The sequence below is a fragment of the Panicum virgatum genome, chromosome 9K (assembly GCF_016808335.1).
Source record: "Panicum virgatum strain AP13 chromosome 9K, P.virgatum_v5, whole genome shotgun sequence".
NCBI classification, from domain to species: domain Eukaryota; kingdom Viridiplantae; phylum Streptophyta; class Magnoliopsida; order Poales; family Poaceae; genus Panicum; species Panicum virgatum.
Genome location: NC_053144.1, coordinates 38,892,311 through 38,899,613, shown reverse-complemented (window position 1 = coordinate 38,899,613; position 7,303 = coordinate 38,892,311).

The following is a 7,303-nucleotide window of genomic DNA, read 5'->3' as shown; positions in this document are numbered from 1 at the left end:
GGATTGGAACAAAACTGAGCCAGAGCATTTGCTCATGCTCTTACCGGGCAGTGGGCGACTGGGCGGGCAGCGGTGGCCACGGAGACAATGGGTGCGGGGGGTAATACAATGCTGGATTTTTTTCATTTTGAATGTCGTGAGGAGGGATTGTAGCATGAATTATTTATATTTTTATTGAAATGTTGCTGAAATATAATGACAAATAAGGGTATATTTACAAAATTCTAAAAAAACAGGGATATATTCGCAAGGTAAAATTGTCTTTTTTGACACCGTTATTGTAACACTCAGGTGTTAATCACCTGTAATTAGGGTTAATCATATATTTAACATGATGATTAGTGCTAATGTTAAGCATGTAAATGCTTTCAATAAAGTTTGTTAGTACTTTAACACATGAAATGACGAGTTTTTCAAATTACAGTTTTTAAACATTTAAATCTGTATTTCAAATTTCAACAAATAGGTTTAAAAATAAATTTCAAACCTTTGCTTAAATGGACTTTTGCCTAGGACCAATGTTATAGGTTTTCGAATGATGAATAACTTTCGTGTTCAAAAATTTTCGAGTTGCCAAACAAAAGTGGGAGAAAAAGTTGAATTTCGAAGTGTGTAGGACATTTTCAAATGCCCTCAAGTTTCAAATTTTATCTTTCAAACCATTGTTCAAAAAAAAATGTGCCTAAAACAAAAGTTGTAGGTCTCGAAATTTTAAGCAAATTTTGTATTCAAAAGTTTTTCATTTGAGGCCATGAAGAAGGAGAAAAGCTGGGTTTACAAACTGGAATTTTGGAACTTCGAGTTAATTATGAAAATGCCCTCACCTCTCCTCTCTCCTCTATTCTTGCCGTGGCGGCTCTGTGCGCCGAAGTCGACGGCTGGCTGGCCATGCGCCGAGCCCCCAGCCAAAACCGCTTTCCCCGCTCCCGGTTTCTCCCCGACGTTTCTCGGCCTCGCCACGCGGCACCGTCTCCCTGCGCGCACGCCGAGGATGGCCGCTCGAGGCGCCACAGCGACGACGTGCAGAGCCGGCCGACCTGCGCCCTCGCCCCTCTCTTTCTCCTTTGCTCGCACAGCACACGTTCCCGACCTCCCTCTCCACTCCCTTCCCATCCCCGAGCCGAATCGAGCTCGCCCCTGTACGCCCGAGCGCCGCCTCCGCCCCTACCTCGCCGTGGAGCCCCTTGCTTCGGCCTCCCTCCGCCCAACCCAACCCCCCAGAGAGCTTCCCCGGCCTCCACTGGTTCTCCCAAGCCCAGCCACCGCCGCCCAGAGCTGCTGGAGCGCTGCCTCCACCACCCATCGCCGCCGCCGCCCGCCTCTCACCGCGGATAGGCCACCTCGCTCCATCTCCTCGCGACCCAAGACCTCCTAGATGTGCGCCCTGGACGTCCTCTACCTCCTCCACCCCGGGGCCCTCAACGTCGGCGACCAGAGCCGCCGGAATCCGGCCGCCCGTGCCTCCTCTGTTCCAAAATCTAGCCAAGGGCCAAATTGTGAGCCCCCAATTCTTTACAGTGTCTTTTCTGCAAAACCCAGGGACACCGTTGTAAAGCTTTAGTTTAAGTTTTCAAATCTAATCAGTGAACTTCTAAATTCAATTAAAAATCATAGAAAAATCAGAAAAAAGGCAAACTAAAATTTGTTGGATTCCTTGTTCTAAGATCTATAACTTTCCTTACAGGTTGATCTTCAGTTTCTAAATAGTTTTTCTCTAGTTTAAATGTTATTTTAAGTGGTTGCAATTTTGAAAATGCATAGTAAATAGTAGAAAAATGGTAAACATGTAAAACCAGTTGGGTTAGTTTTGTTTTGACATGTAGAACTTAGAAAAAAAATATTTGACCTGCTATTTGTTTAATGTTTCTATGATGTATTGGTTTAATCATAAGTAATGCTTGTTTTAGCTTGTTTAATTAATATCTACAGTTCTGGATGCTCAAAAATTAGAAAATTTATGCAGTAGCTTACTCTTTGCATGTTTAGTTCACTGTAAAAATTTTATATCCAGAAGCTATGTGCATGTTTGTAAATCTATTTTTGTTCAGTATGTCTTGTTGAGGCAAATATAAATACTTTCTATTGTCAATAAATGTTGGTAAATTGCTTTTACACTCCTTATCAGTATTTTATCATGCGAGTTAATCTGTGCTATCAGATCCTTGCTGCATGTCAAGTTGTTGCATTTGTTTGGTTCCTAGATATAGTTTTCATTTTGTGTGCTGCTAAGAGGTGCTTTCCTACATGCTAATTTCAGTAGCTAATTCTTGTTCCTGTGTAAATCATGTTAACCCTTTTAGAACCAGAGTATGGTTTGTGTTTATTCACATTGCTTATGTTTTCTTGTTAAGTTAAATAAAATCTATAGTTAATCCTTCTTGATTTATAACTTGACTTTTCTAAATGAGTTTACTAATGGTTTTTGGAAGGAAACACTTCAGGCTAAAATAAATTGAATGAACTCTCGTGTTGTAGCACCAACCCAGTTTGCCTTTTGAGTGTGTATGTGGTGCTTACTGGATAAATGATTGCCCAGTCATGTCTTTCTTATTAGTCGCATTGCATTGCATTGCATCATCATCCCATGCAATTGTGTTTTTCTTTAGTCGCATTGCATTGCTTTGTATGCCTTTTAAATGCACTATGTGGTGTTTTTCTTAAGTTCATGCCCTTGCATCGTTGCATCTCACCTAGGTACGCTAGATGTGCGATGCGTGGATCTGAAGGGCAAGGTTGGAGCCGAGCTAGAAGATGGTGTAACGATGGACGCGGACGCATCTAGAAGATGGACGGATGGACCCGATGTGCATGACCAAAGGAAGATGCTCGCCAAGTGAGTATCATCTAACTAACGTTGACATAGTGTTACTTCCAGGCAAGCCCCGGAGCATAACCCCTAATTTGAGTATTCCATAGTTATTTATGTAATTGTGCATTAAGTTTTCTAGGAGTTGAATAAAACCATAGATGCATGATCCCTAGGGTTCCTCAGTTACTCTACTAGTGTGCAGGTCGTTAGTATTGCCATGCTTAATCAGGATTCGGTAGAAGTCGAGTGATTCCTGTCACTCGCGAGATATAGGTCCTTGTTACTTATGGCAAAGTGGCTTGAGAAGGAATTAATGAGGAAGGAAAAATGGAGACCAGGCGGAGATGAAGTTGATTATGGATATGGAATGGATGAAAAATAAACCTCTGCCTGTGTCGATTGAGGACCATACCATTGTTGGCACTATTGATCAAGGATTGAACAGTACTAACCACATGCCGGAAGTAGGAGGTAGTCGAAACTGGTCAGCTGTAGACCTGATTTACAATGATAGCTTGAACTGCGACCTGCTACTCTGGGAGTGGAATGATGGCGGGTGTTGGAGTGTATGTCGTCTCCGGGTCCTCTGGGAGTTCGCCGAGGGGGGCCCTTCCCTCGGGGTTTGGCAGGTGTGGTTCAGGTGTCGTGGTAATGACGAGAACAGTTGATGCGTGTGGCCCGACGTGGTTTGCATGTGTCGTGTGAGTTAGGTCCACCTTGCAAGGTTAAATCGGATCGATTCGCCGTGACTCGCGGTTATGAGAGCCTTGATCTCTCTGTCACATCGTAGTAAATAAGTGGAACGAGAATGGCAATGTGATGAGATATGTTTATGATACTTTTGGAAAATATAATGTGATATACCATGCTTGCTCTAGATGTTTACGCAAACCTAGTTGGTATATTGTACATTAAATTTGAGCTAAAATATGGAAAGTAAGTATACACTATTAGTCGCTTTCCAGCAAAATAAACTCCAGAGCCAAAAGCCTTGCATGTTTAGGAGTCGGCTAAGTATATATCACTAGTCGGGTAAGCCTTGCTGAGTATTAGTATACTCAGGATTTGTTGTTATCTTGTTTTCAGGTGTAATTGCTGCTGTTGGAGTTAATTAGGATTCACATCGGTGGGCTCGATGTAACATCCTCACGCCTTCGTAGTTATTGTTGTTTCCAAACTAAACTTCTATTTAAATTCCGCTGCATGTTGAACCCTGATAATTTTATTTAAAACTCTACTTTGTAATTTAAATTTAAATTTTTTTGTCTGCTTGTAATCATCTGTGCTCGTCTTCGTGTCAGACTTCCAGTGTTTTTTCAATCCTTAACCCGACAGACGACCGGATTACACCGTTTTAAGTGCGTGGTAACCATTAAGATGATAGTTAGCACACTAAAGCCGGTTTAATTTGAGCGGTTCTGTTACAGCTAGTATCAGAGCCGAAACGCACTGGGGATGATTACTTGCACGCTTTGTTAAGTGTAAAACTAACAATTTACTTGCAAATTTATTGATTTTGAAAATTTGACGCTAGTTGCGCTAAGGAATAAGATAGATAGATCGTATGCCCTATATAGGTTTTATTAGTAATGGTGGCATCTATGTATCTATTTTATTCCTGCACTTCCAGCTTTTACTTTTGTTAAGACTTACTTTCTTGCACAACCGATATCTAATATTCCGTAACGACGCACCTACGCTAAGGTAAGTAAGCATTCTTGATAGTCCTTTAGAATAGCCCACCTATTTCATACGTGCGCGGGTCCCGTATGTTGAGCATACGAGGAGGTGATAAGGCTCCATTCAAACAAGCATGTCGCTATCTGCCGCCTGATATGGACCGCGGATTTCCTACCGTGTGATTGTAATCACGGCTATCTCGTAAGGCAATGTTACAAGATGTAGACTTGTCATGCGGTTGGCCATGACCGTGACCCTTGGGACACATGTACCCTTGGATGTCCCATAAGGCGAGTGTACGGGAAGTGAATACGTTATTATGACGTATGCAGCGCTGCCCATTCAGCGTTTGGGTGCCATCTCTATAGTGGGTGGTAGTGTATGTGTGAATATGTGAGAAACTACATATACGTTACCCGTGTGGTGTAGGACACATGGGGGCCGTTCGTGAGTGCTGGCACGGAGGGTCCAGAAGTGGTTATTTATATCTATGTTGTTTTGCAGGTAAACTAACCACGTTAAGCGCATTATGAATCCTTGATCGTAGGAACGACTAGTTTATATATAGGGAGAATACGTAATTGTGCCACCAATTGTCCTCATATGCCTAGTTATTGGCAATTGTTGAGTGAGAAACGAATAGAACATCTATGCATCATGGCATATCTTGGATTGTTTGATTATCTTGTTTGTTATGTCGTTCTTCTAAATGTGTAGGTTTTATCTAAATGTCTGCCTAGGTTTTCTGTTGTGGCAGTGGGCTAACATAATCTGCTAGCCTAATCTTGCGTTGAGAAGACCTTTTGCAAGTCAGTGGTTTGAGTCATGTGCGAACCTTACTGTTAATCTTAGCTTGCCTTTCAAATCAAACCCTTGCTGAATACCTTCAATCTGTTCCGGCAAAGCTTTGAGCTTTTCCTTTAATGGCTAAACCTTGATATTTGTCAGCAAACCCTTCAATCTATCATTCAGTGATCCTTCTATCCTCTCTTGATGTTGTACCTTATATTGTTGGGTATTCTGGTTCCAACGTCTGAAAGTTGCACCTTCAATTCTTGATCAGATTATTTTTGAATAAATTAAAAAGGTTTATGACAATAATTACTTTTTGAATATAGTTTTTCCTGCAAAAGTCATGCATCACATCATAGCATATCTTTGGTCAGTGCATGGTGTTGCATCATCATCCGGAATCCATAAACTAACTACCGGGTATGCGTTCGAGTACAACTTCGGGTTGTCTTCGGTTTTCTAAATCTATCCTGTCGCTGCTGGCACTACTTGGTAGCTATTCCTCTTTTTCTTGTGGTGGTGTTTAATCACATGACCATGATGCTGTGTCGGAACCTAGGGCCTCATGTGCGCTGTAGCCACATGATTGAGCCACTGGGAGTGCACTGGTGCCTAGATATATGTGACGTAACTCACTGCAATCCCCTTTTATGCAACCTTACTAGTGTCCTAACTGTTGATCCTCGCTCAAGGATATAGAACTAACTAGGTGTTAGTCACGAGAGAACGGTTGCGGTGTACAAGTCATGTGCATCCTCAACTCATGTGGGTGCGCATCATGCTTATGCATCTCATACATGCATACATCAAGAGCATCATCATCTTTGCATCATGGTGTATGCATCATTGGACCAGCATCATGACAAATGCATCATGTCATATGCATCATTTCATTTGCGCATGGAACACTCCATCCTCATGTTGCACTATCATTGCAATCATACATCTCCACAGTGCATCATTGTCAAGGGTATATATCGAGCATTTGCACTCGGAGTTGGAGCATTTTGTCATTATCCCTTGATTGCATCGGCAGAAATGGGCATGTTTTGCAACTAGCATCATGCAAATCATTCAGATAATAAATCCTGAGCAAGGATGTTCCAGAAGATCCTTTTTAAACAATCTTCCGTGCTATCCTCATCTACTATCTCTAAGCCTTGTGATGAATCTCGCCGACATTGTTTGTTTTTTTCCTCATGTTCTGATCTCAGTTATGTGTGAACTTGACCACCTTGTTTCATCACCATTTCTTGTTTAGTTTAACTTTCTTCTTGGTCTGAAAACTTTACAAGACTCAATTATCCTATCTAGTTGAAGGGCTGTGTACGAATTGAGTTCGGTGTTTTCTTAAAAGTATCGTCGTCAGCAAGAGCCGTCCCTGGCTGCATGCAAAGAGGAAGTTCCTTTCGCCTTAGTGGCAAAATCCAAGTTCTGGAATGCGTTCGTAATATTTTGAGTTCCATAAATGACCCTGATCAAGGTTTGGAGCTAGACAATCTTATATGCAGTGCTAGTTACGGTTGTTTGCGCTGCAGAAATCTAGTATCTATGCATCATGTAGACCTTTTGTTGACCCGCCAACCCAGTTAAGTTTTCTTAAATACTCGTCTATATTCGTAGTAGGCTCATGTGCTTGCTAGTCAAATCCTACCAAATAATCATGGTGGAACCTCTCTGTCGCTTATTCTAAAGAGGATCTGGTGCAAGGTTAATCTCTTTTTATGCCTTGGCCTCAGAATCTTTCCCTCATAAATCATGTCATCGCTTTATCAGCTAGGTCTCTAGATGGTATATCGGTTTTGTTTTGTACCCTGCTTGTTTCATCTCTAATTCCCTCAGATCTTTAAATGTTTATCGGCCTTAATCTCATGTTGGTGCTCAACCGGACAGAATCTCATGTTGCTCGTTAATCAAGTAATCTCTTCGGTGGACAAGATGCATGTGAAGCTAAAGCAAGAGTTTTATGCAATGTAGTCCTTGGTGGTTAATTTGTGCTGCTAACATGTTATGCCTCTATAT